This window comes from Lepidochelys kempii, chromosome 2 (genome assembly GCF_965140285.1).
Source record: "Lepidochelys kempii isolate rLepKem1 chromosome 2, rLepKem1.hap1, whole genome shotgun sequence".
In the NCBI taxonomy this organism is placed as follows: Eukaryota; Metazoa; Chordata; order Testudines; family Cheloniidae; genus Lepidochelys; species Lepidochelys kempii.
Genome location: NC_136381.1, coordinates 143,419,365 through 143,431,541, shown reverse-complemented (window position 1 = coordinate 143,431,541; position 12,177 = coordinate 143,419,365). Strand labels below are relative to the sequence as shown.

At 41.5% G+C, this 12,177-nt stretch overlaps 1 protein-coding gene across 1 annotated transcript in view; it reads right to left on the bottom strand.

Annotated features, from left to right (window-relative positions):
* SEMA5A (semaphorin 5A) overlaps nt 1-12,177 on the bottom strand; it is a 656,101-nt gene that overhangs the window by 474,684 nt on the left and 169,240 nt on the right. The gene's annotated exons all lie outside the window — the stretch shown is intronic.

The following is a 12,177-nucleotide window of genomic DNA, read 5'->3' as shown; positions in this document are numbered from 1 at the left end:
AAATAATCCTTTGTTTTCCTTCCCCGTGGGGTTTGACTTCTCAAAAGTGAATGACAGCCTTTTGTAATTTTACATCATAAAATTGTCAATTACATTTCCATGAATTTGGGAATTAATGAAAAAGACATGTTTTTATCTTCCATTGGCATGCACAAAAATTTTGTTTTCTTATATTTTAGATTTATATTTTCCCACTTTGTGACATGTGTGGGAGGAGAGATGTACACATATAACATTTTCTTTTAGAAGCAGCTTACAAAACAACAGTATTTTCTTAAATTAGAATATGCCATAATTATTAAATCACCTTTAGAAACTATAACCCAAGTAGTCTTTGAAAACAACTCATGTAATCTACTCAAATTACTTATGTGCCCTGGGCTAAACCATTCCATAGCAAGGCTATTTCCACATAAGACAATAAAAATCAACTTTGCACTCACACAAGGCTCAATTCTGCACCACTCAAGTCAATGGGAATCTTGCCAGCAACTTCAATGGAACTAGACCCACAGTTTCCATCTGATTGCTTCCATGTGACAGTCAGATTTGCTATCCTGCAGAACCCAAAGAAGTGTCAAACCCCCTCCCCCTGACCCCACCAAAAATACTTTCCTGAGATTTGCAGAAATCTCAAGGGCTGTACCAAAGTACCCCTATGTTACCTCTTACCCACTGAGTTCCATGGCATCCAGCTCCAAAAGAAATCATACTCCCATGAGCTTAGCACACTGGCCATTGCCCTCCAAAGCTCTCTGAAAGGGGGTTTTGGCTGTTGCTCAGTGAAGGGAAACGTAGTATAAGTTAATACTGATGAGGTCAGTAGCTACACAAGGTATCCCCGTAGGGCTGAGGGGAGGCATGAGATGCCACATTGTAGCCATTTTCTCCTCCATCAGCACCATATCCCAGCAACCTCCCAGCCCCCAAACCTTGTGGTGACTATGGCATGGAGCTGCTACTGCCTCATCCTCACTTAGATCCACTGCTGCTTGGTCCACTCTTCTCACTAAAGCAAAGAGGAGCATTTGCTCCATACTAAGCATATCAAAGAAAAGACATTCTACCTTCATTTTACTCAATATATTGCTTGTGAAATATGCCAGACTGACAACCCTGGCAGGATGTATTTTCTGCCTGTCCACAGAATTCTATATCACAGGCACTAGCAGGGCAAGGTTCACGAAAGTGCCCTGGCACTGTGCCTCAGCCTACAGGTGTAACTCTAGGCATGTGAGATTTGTTCAGTCTCCATGTTTAGTCAATCCCAGACTGCTTTGATGAGACTGCCTACAAGATTGCCTATGGTGATGATGTTCTAACAGCGAGAGCACCTTTCTAATAAGATCTGGACAGAGATCAACAACTTGTTTTACACAGACCACAAAACAGTGATGACTTTCAGTCAGTACCCACTTGGGTCAAATTCAAGCTAATGACCTACAGATGAGAAGCCCCATATTACAGTAATTAATAATCCCTTGAAACATCCACTAACCACAGATTGTATTTTGTAACTGGCAGAATACTCACAACACTAAATGTATTCAAGATCAAATCCAATTCTATTAGATCTACCATATGTAAATATTACAAGCGCTAAAACTTAACACAATAACTCAAAGATCTTGTGCCGCAGGCAGCTTAACTGAGCATTCACCAAAATTAATCATTGGTGACAATGCTAAGAACTGGCATATAGCATGTCTGATTTCATTGAGCTGTTCTGCACAGTTTAATAAAGATAAAGCGTAAACTTTTCTGATTTATATTATACAAATCATATCAAACAAATGAATGTTTATGAAAATATTCTTCCTGTAATGTGCACACATACGTAACTCCCTTTATCACTAATAAGAGTTACGCACACATATCAAGAGAAGCATCTATCTCTTTGTGTGCAGTAAACTAACTGTACTGTAGTAGGATTTGGCTCTTGCTTTATTTTTAATATGACTAGTGGATGAACAGCAATAGGTAAAATTAGGAAAAGTTTGAGCTAAGACTTTGGGGGGAAAAAAGCAAAGAATGAGATCAGACTTCAAAGAAGCACTCTTGCTGGTTTTAAAGGAAATTAAATAAGGGGGGAAATGTCAGTTAGGGAGATACAGTATGGTTAAGAATAAATTTCTTTAGCATTGTGCGAAGTTAAAGATCACAAATCATTAACAGAATATCTAGGTATAATTTATTTTATAAAACTCTACCTATCACATGTCTTAGACATTATTTAATCATGGACTATTGATACTATTAACATTTGTCACCACTGCATTGTAAGCATATTTTGGTGAGCCTATATGACTACATTTGTTTCTTTTAAAAAGGAATTAAATTCACTCTATTATACCTAATACAAAGGCTTCCTACAATAAAACTATATCAGATTATCCCACTACATTTGTGCAGCATTTAGCAGAAATTATTTTTAAAAGGACAAACCATATAATTTTAAAAAACTTTGCAACATTTTAGAAAGAAATGAAGATCATGTTAAAAGATGCCTTTAAATTCATGCAAGAAAAATCATTCCAATCAAACTTTTCACTTAGTTAAAACGCTTGAGGTAAATGGAAGTAAAAACACTGATTATGTTCAAAATCATACTTTGTTAGAAATAAAATTCTAACACAGGCCTGATTCTATGAGGTGCAGAGTGTCTTTCAGTTCCTCTGATTTCAGTGGCAGTTGAAGGCATTCAGGACCTTTCAAGAAGCACTAAGCATCTGCACAGGACAGGACCCTAGTGTGTTCCTCTCAAAGACATAAATCACTGTTTTGACCTGGGCTGTATTCCCCAAACCTTTGTCTCAACAGGATTTTTTCTGAGGAAAGAATCCATAGCATTTTTTTAAACCCCAGCACGCAGGTTTCGCTATAACCACCATCCCAGTGCATCTGCTAGTGGATCATGGCTGGTGATACCATACAGGCAGTGGTGAGCTGGAGCCGGTTCCAACCAGTTCACTAGAACCGGTTGTTAAATTTAGAAGCCCTTTTAGAACCAGTTGTCCCTTGCGGGACAACTGGTTCTAAAAGGGCTTCTAAATTTAACAACCAGCCAAAAGTGGCACCTTAGGTGCCGACTCCATGGGTGCTCCGGGGCTGGAGCACCCACAGGGAAAATTTGATGGGTGCAGAGCACCCACCGGCAGCTCCCTGCCCCGCCCCATGTCTGGCCCCAGCTCACCTCTGCTCCGTATCCTCCCCTGAATGCGCCGCCCCGCTCTGCTTCTTGGCCCCATCCCCCCCTGCTTCCCACGAATCAGCTGTTCGCGCGGGAAGCCTGGGAGGGCTGAGATGCAGGCGGTGGCTTCGCGCTCAGGCCCAGGGAGGCGGAGCGGAGATGAGCTGGGACGGGGGGGCGCGAGGAGGGCCGTCCGCACCACAGCAGGTAACCCGGGGGTGGGGGGGAGGGGAGCCCCAGCTCACCTCTGCCTCCCTGGTCTGAGCGCGAAGCTGCCGCCTGCTTCTCAGCCCTCCCAGGCTTCCCACACGGACAGCTGATTCGTGGGAAGCCGGGGGCGCAAAAGCAGAGCAGGGTGGCGCGTTCATGAGAGAAGACAGAGCGGAGGTGAAGTGAGCTGGGGCCGGGCGTGGGGCCGGGAGCTGCCGGTGGGGGCTCTACACCCACCAAATTTTCCCTGTGGGTGCTCCAGTCCTGGAGCACCCACAGAGTCGGCGCCTAAGGCACCACTTTTGATGTGATCAGTGGGGGGAGTGGCTGCTTCCCCTGCTCCCCCCGAGCTACGCTCCCCCGCCCCTACGAGCCAGAGGGACCTGCTGGATGCTTCCCGGGAACTGCCCCAGGTAAGCAATGCCAGGACTCCCCACCTGGCCCCCTGGCAGGTCCCTGTGACTCTTAGGGACGGGGTGGGCACCCACTACGGTGGCCACAAGACCCTCCTGCCCAGTTCTGGTGGCAGACAGGGGAGGGGGATGGATGGAGCAAGGATCTGGGGTGGGGGGGCATCAAGGAACGCGGAGGGTTGGAAGGGGCAGGAGTCATGGGGTGAGGAGGGAACCGGTTGTTAAGATTTTGGCAGCTCATCATTGCATACAGGAACATGGCAACACTCCAGTCTAGCCAAGGAAGTGAAGACTTATGTGGAAAGCAGACCTAAAACTTCTGCATTTCCCAAATGTGCCATGAGATCTTTCGTGAACGGAAATACTGTAGTCAGGCCAAAAGTTTTAGAGCCTTATCTGAAAGATGGTTTGACTGGCAACACACTGTCCGCTACCAATACACATTATCATTAGTTGAGTACACATTCATGGGGAAGAACATCCTAACTGAATCACTCACACTATTTCCTGAAGGATTCTAGTGTACTTAAAGAAAAGGAGTACTTGTGGCACCTTAGAGACTAACAAATTTATTTGAGCATAAGCTTTCGTGAGCTACAGCTCACTTCATCGGATGCATTCAGTGGAAAATACAGTGGGGAGATTTATATACATAGACAACATGAAACAATGGGTGTTACCATACACACTGTAACGAGAGTGATCACTTAAGGTGAGCTCTAGTGTACTTAAGAAGCTTGCTCTCTATGTGCTGACAAAGTCTAACCCTGATTAATTTAGATTGCAACTGGAGATAATACAGCTACAGACATGACTGAACTGAACTAGTTTTGAACAGTCAAATTTAGACTCTTTGTCTAATTCCTTGCTTCACAAGGAAAATGTAAAACCTGTAGTTTGAACTAAACTTCACTCATTTCTGGTTTGATTGCCCTGTGGTGCCATGTTTTGATGCAGCTATGTACTCACAGATATGCCTGTTGCTCACGGTGAGCAATATTGAATTACACTTGTTTCAGCATGCCTTTCCAGAGAGAACATAATCATAATACACAAATCTAGGGAGTATGGGGAACACATAGGATGAACTGGAAGTATTAGTACATAAGCTAAATTATGACTTAATTGGGTCACAGAGACTTGGTGGCATAAATCTCATGACTGGAATATTGGCATGGAGGGCTATAGCTTGTTCAGGAAAGGTAGGCAGGGGAAAAAGGAAGGTGTTGCATTATACATCAAAAGTATATAAAATTGTTCAGCGATCCTGAAGAAGGCAAGAGGCAGACCAGTTGAAAGTTTCTAGACAAAGATAAAAGGGGAAAAAATAGGAGTAATGTGATAGTGGGAGTCCTTCATAGACCACTGAATCAGGAAGAGGGAGTGGGTGAGGCATTTCTTGAACAAATTACAGAAATATCCAAAATACAAGACCTGGTAGTAATGGGGGCTTTAACTAGAAATCTGTTGGGAAAGTAAAACAACAAAACACAAAATTTCCAATAAAATTTTGGAATGCTTTGGAGACAACTTTTTGTTTCAGAAAGTGGAGGAAGTAATCAGAGGGACAGACATTTTAGACTTGATTCAGACCAACAGAGAGGAATTGTTGTGAATCTGAAGGTGGTAGGCAATTTGGGTGAAACTGATCATAAAACAGTAGATTTCATGAATCTGAGGAAAGGAAGGAGTGAGTACAGCAGAATAAGGACAATGGACTTCAAAAAAGCAGACTTTAACAAACTCAGAGAACTGGTAGGTAAGGTCCCTATGTGAAGAAAATGTAAGGGAGAAAGGAGTTCAGGAGAACTGGCAGTTTCTCAGGAGCGGTTTAATGATCTGAAAATCAAAAGGGAATCCTACAAAAGTGGAACCCTGGACAAAATTGCTAAGGAGAAGTATTAAAGAATAGCACAAACATGTAGGGGCAAAATTGAAAAGGCTAAGGCACAAAATGAGTTATACCTAGTAAGGGACATAAAAGGCAATAAGAAGTTCTTTATGTACATTAGGAGATAGCGAAAGATGCAAGAAAGTGTAGGTCCTCTACATAGTGGGAAAGGAGAGCTACTAACTGATTACATCAAGAAGGCTGCAGTGTTAAATATCTATTTTGCTTCAGTCTTCACTAAAAGGTTAATGGTGATCAGATACTTAACATAGTATTAACATCAAGGGGAAAGGAACACAATTCAAAATAGGGAAATAGGCTAAAGAATATTTAGATAAGTTAAATGTATTAAAGTGGCAGGGTCTGATGATATTCATCCTATGATATTTAAGGATCTAACTGAAGCAATCTTGGAACCATTAGCAACTATCTTTGAGAACTCATAGAGACTGGTGAGGTTCCAGGGACAAGAGAAGGTCACATAATTCTTATTTTTACAAGGGGGAACAAAGAGGACCCACAGAATTATAGACGAGTCAGCCTAACTTTGATACCTGGAAAGATACTGGAACAAATTATTAAACAATCTATTTGTAAGCATCTAGAGGATAGGAGAGTTATAAGGCCAGTATGGATTTGTCAAGAACAAATCATGTCAGACCAACCTAATTTCCTTCTTTGACAGGTTTACTGGCCTAATGGATAGAGGAGACGCAGCATACATGATCACTCTTGATTTTAGTAAGACTTTTGACAAAGTCCCACATGACATCCAAGGGAAGTGTGGTCTAGACCAGTGCTACTCAAAGTTGTGGTTCGCGGAGTGGTGCTGGGCTGCAAGCCATCAGGTGCCGATCTGCACGCACATTGGAAAAAAAAATTGCCTGTCACCCACATCAGATAGCTTGAGAAGTACTGGTCTAGATGAAATTACTGTAAGATTGGTCCACAACTGGTTGAAAGACCATCCTCAAAGAATAGTTATCAATGTTTTGCTGTCAAACTGGGAGGACATATCTAGTGTAATCCTGCAAGCTTAGTCCTGGGTCCAGTACTATTCTCTATTTTAATTAATGAACTGGATAATGGAGTGGAGAGTAAGCTTATAAAATTTGCAGATGACACCAAGATGCAAGGGATTGCAAGCCCTTCAAAGGACAGCATTAGAATTCAAAATGACCTTGACAAATTAGAGAATTAGTCTGAAATCAACAAGATGAAATTCAGTAAAGACAAATGCAAAGTACTACACATAGGAAGGAAAAATCAAATACATAGCCATAAAACAGGGAATAACTGACTAGGTGGTAGTACTGCTGAAATGGATCTGGGGGATATAGTGGATCACAAATTGAGTATAAATCAACAATGTGATGCAGTTCCAAATAAGGCTAATATTCTACAATGCATTAACAGGAGTGTTGTTTGTAAGACATGGGACATAATTGTCCTGCTCTACACAGCACTTGTGAGACCTCAACTGGAGTGCCATGTCCAATCCTGGGTGCCACACTGTAGGGAAATTGTGGACAAACTGGAGGGAGTCCGGAGGAGAGAAACAAAACTGATAAAGGTTTAGAAAACCTGATCTATGGGGAATGGTAAAAAAAAAATGGACATGTTTAGTCTTCAGAAAAGAAGACTGAGGAGGAGAACCTAATAACACACTTCTAATATGTTAAGAACTGTTCTAAATAGGACTGTGACCTATTGTTCTCCATATCCACTGAAGGTAGGACAAGAAGCAATGGGCTTAATCTGCAGCAAGGGAGATTAGGTTAGATATTAGGCTAAAAAAAATCTAACTATAAGGGTAGTTAAGCACTGGAATAGACTTCCAAGGGAGGCTGTCAAATCCCCATCAATGAAGGTTTTTAAAACAGGCTGGACTATGTATAATGGGACCAATCTTGTACATACTTATGGATGCAATGTGTACCACTATGAGAAGATTATTGACTTTAATGTATTTATTTATGGTAGTAAGTGTACTGTCCATTCAGACTGCTCACAGAAATGGAGATCCATACAAGATAGGATAAACTAAACAGACTTTTATTAACAAGGCTTTCAAATACACATTCTGGTCTCAACAGCCCAGATGAGCGCACACACACTCAGAGAAAGCCAGTCTCAGACTCACTTCCTGTGCCTCTCTTAAAGGAACCATGCACCAGTTCTCTAACTATGCATGAATATAATACATCTCCCTTTAAACAAAAATAAGATTGGGATGCCATTCCTAACATTCCTGCTTAATAACAGCATTAGGACACTCCACTCTTTGGGTTTCAATATTTTCCAACAGCTGGAGTGAGTGTTACTTCTTGTATTCCAAGTCACTGATAATTTGCAAGAAAATGATTTTGAATCCTTATGAATCAATGTCAATAAAGCACAAGATGGGGTACAAGTTGGTGTCCACTGTAGACCATCAAATCACACCAGGGAACAGAATGACCACCTCCTTACACACCTATCTATAATGTGTAGGGGGCAAAAATCGATGTGATCATGGGAGACTTCAATTTGACTGACATATGCTGGGGCCTCATGCTGCCAATACTAAAATACTCTTGGTAGTTCGAAATATTATACATGACAATTTTCTAACTCAAGAAGTGTTGCATTCAACACAAGGGAATTCTGTATTAGACCTTCTCATGATGGATAAAAAGGGGGAGTGTTAAAGAATGAACAGCATTGATCACAGAACTAAAAATTAATGGAAACTTAGGTACAGTGGATCATGGGTGGATCACATTTATAATGTGCAAACAGAATAAAGTCCAGACTAATGATATATATACTTGGTGCTTTAAAAGGGCCAATTTCACAAAGATGAAAACCATTATAAGCCAAATCAGCTAGGAGGAAGAATTTAATCATAAAAATGTGAATGATAACAGGGAACTGCATAAGAACACTTTATTAGATGCCCAAAAAGACACAAGTGAGGAAGAAGGCCACCTTGGTTAAAAAACTGACTTGTTTTAGAGGGCAAGTGAAGGTGGCTATAAAAAATATATAAACAAATGGGAGAAAGGGGAAGTCAGTAGTTATGAATATAAATCAGAAGCTAGGAATTGTACAAAATTGACAAGGGAAGCAAAGGCAAAATCTATGGCTAGCTCAGTTAAAGACAATAACAAGGATTTTTTAAAGTATGTTAGGAACAAAAAGAATCCTAACAATGGTATTTGTCCATTACTAGATGGAAATGTAGAATTATCAATAATAATGCCTAATATAAATATGTTCTGTTCTGTATTTGGGAAAAAACAGATAACACTTTTTCGATTCCACTGGTATCTCCGGATGCTGTTAAACAGCAGCAACTAAAGGTAGACATCTTTAAATCAGCAGGTCTTGTAGTTAAGAATTTTAAAAGAGCTGGCTGATGATCTCAGTGGATCATGAATGCTGATTTTCAATAAGTCTTGGAACACCTGGGAAGTTCTAGAAGACTGGAAGAAAGCTAATATTGTGTCAATATTTTAAAAAGGTAGATTCATAGATATTTAGGTCAGAAGGGACCATTATGATCATCTAGTCTGACCTCCTGCACAACGCAGGCCACAGAATTTCACCCACCACTCCTACAAAAAAAAAACCTCACACCTATATCTGTGCTATTGAAGTCCTCAAATTGTAGTTTAAAGACTTCAAGGAGCAGAGAATCCTCCAGCAGGTGACCCGTGCCCCATGCTACAGAGGAAGGCAAAAAACCTCCAGAGCCTCTTCTAATCTGTCCTGGAGGAAAATTCCTTCCCGACCCCAAATATGGCGATCAGCTAAACCCTGAGCATATGGGCAAGATTCATCAGTCAGATACTACAGAAAATTCTTTCCTGGGTAAATGGGATGACCTGGATAATTAAAGGCCTGTCAGTCTGACATCAATCCCAGGTCAGATAATGGAATGGCTGATAAAAGACTTGATTAATAAAGACTTAAGGAGGGTAATGTGATTAATGCCAATCAGCATGGGTTTATGGAAAATAGATCCAGTCAAACTAACTTGATGTATTTTCTTGAAGAGATTACAAGTTTGATTGCTATTGATAATAGTGTTCATGTAATATACTTAGATTTCTGTCAGGCACTTGATTTGGTGCCACATGACATTTTGATTAAGAAACTAGAACAATATAAAATTAACATGTCACACTTTAAATTGATTAAAAACTGATTAACGAATCGGTCTCAAATGCAACTGTAATGGGGAATCATCATAGAATTTTTAGTGGGGGGGTCTCAGGAGGATCAGCTCTTGGGCCGACACTACTTAAAATGTTTATTAATGACCTAGAAAAAAACATAAAATTAGCACTAATAAGTTTGCAGATGACATACATACAACCAGTTTTGGGTGTCTGCCCTGCTTTTTGACAGTCTGCCCTGAGGTTGGCACTCACGGTCATGAGCCATTCCAGACAGCATGAAACCCTGTTTGGATACTTTTCAGCAGCAATGACTCTGTGATGGACTAGGGTCTAAAGGAAAAACAGATAAGCTAATTCTTAATTTTGTTAGTGATATTCTGCCCTTGTTTGCTGAAGAGAGTGGCTTTCACACTTTCTTAATGGAATTATTCCCAAGGCCAGTGTTAAGTGTACAGAAATGTTACAAAATAAACTAGTGGGGCAGGACAACTTGGTTCTTGAAAGAATTAAAAATAAACTCACATCTGTTCTTTCTGTTTTCACAACTGTAGGAGTGTGGAGGCTCATCAAGAGAGAGGCTACACAGGTGTCACCTGTCGCTGGATTGACTCTGATAACCTAACAAGAGAGTCAGCAGTCTTAGTCTTCTGACACTTTGTTACAACACATTCGTACAACAAGATCGCTTCTCTGTTGACTGAGAACCACTCACAGTTTGATCTGGACTCAACAAAAATAACACATGGTTACAGACAATAGTAGCAATTTTGTTAAAGCCTTCAAGCTGTTTTCAGGACCTGGAGAGCTTTAGGATGATTAATGTTGGAAATCAAGTGGAGAATGATGCTCATAAGGAAGCAGACGCCCCAGATTCTAATATATGTAACCATGTGAGTATTTTTAAGTGATACTACTGAGTGTTCATGTATATTTTACTTGCCACCACATATGACCAATTTTTCATAGAATCATAGAATATCAGGGTTGGAAGGGACCTCAGGAGATCATCTAGTCCAACCTCTTGCTCAAAGCAGGACCAATCCCTAACTAAATCATCCCAGCCAGGGCTTTGTCAAACCTGACCTTGCAAACCTCTAAGGAAGGAAATTCCACCACCTCCCTAGGTAACCCATTCCAGTGCTTCACCACCCTCCTTGTGAAAAAGTTTTCCCTAACATCCAACCTAAACCTCCCCCACTGCAACTTGAGACCATTACTCCTTGTCCTGTCATCTGGTACCACTGAGAACAATCTAGGTCCATCCTCTTTGGAACCCCCTTTCAGGTAGTTGAAAGCAGCTAACAAATCCCCCCTCATTCTTCTCTTCTGCAGACTAAACAATCCCAGTTCCCTCAGCCTCTCCTCATAACTCATGTGTTCCAGTCCCTTAATCATTTTTGTTGCCCTCCACTGCACTCTTTCCAATTTTTCCACATCCTTCTTGTAGTGTGGGGCCCAAAACTGGACACAGTACTCCAGATGAGGCCTCACCAATGTCGAATAGAGAGGAATGATCATGTCCCTTGATCTGCTGGCAATGCTCCTACTTATACAGCCCAACATGCTGTTAGCCTTCTCGGCAGCAAGGGCACATTGTTGACTCATATCCAGCTTCTTGTCCACTGTAACCCCTAGGTCCTTTTCTGCAGAACTGCTGCCGAGCCATTCGGTCCCTCGTCTGTAGCGGTGCATGGGATTCTTCTGTCCTAAGTGCAGGACTTGCACCTCTCCTTGTTTAACCTCATCAGATTTCTTTTGGCCCAATCCTCCAATTTGTCTAGGTCCCTCTGTATCCTATCCCTACCCTCCAGCGTATCTACCACTCCTCTCAGTTTAGTGTCATCTGCAAACTTGCTGAGGGTGCAGTCCATGCCATCCTCCACATCATTAATGAAGATATTGAACAAAACCGGCTCCAGGACCAACCCTTGGGGCACTCCACTTGATACCAGCTGCCAACTAGACATGGAGCCATTGATCACTAACCGTGGAACCCGATGATCTAGCTAGCTTTCTATCCACCTTATAGTCCATTCATCCAGCCCATACTTCTTTAACTTGCTGGCAAGTTTTTCACACACACTGAACTTGGTGGCAACTACTGGACTGTTGCCAAAAACTCTCAATACAAGTGTATTTTCAGAAGTGTGATGGGTAAGTGCTCTACATTAAGCAATGCTGCACACCTAAGCTCAGAGTGCTGATGTGAATGACACCCAGGGAAAAACAATCCCCAAACCTACCTCTATCAAATGGAATTCAAAGTTACACTGCTTTCACCACATTGATGACATGTGTGATAGGATT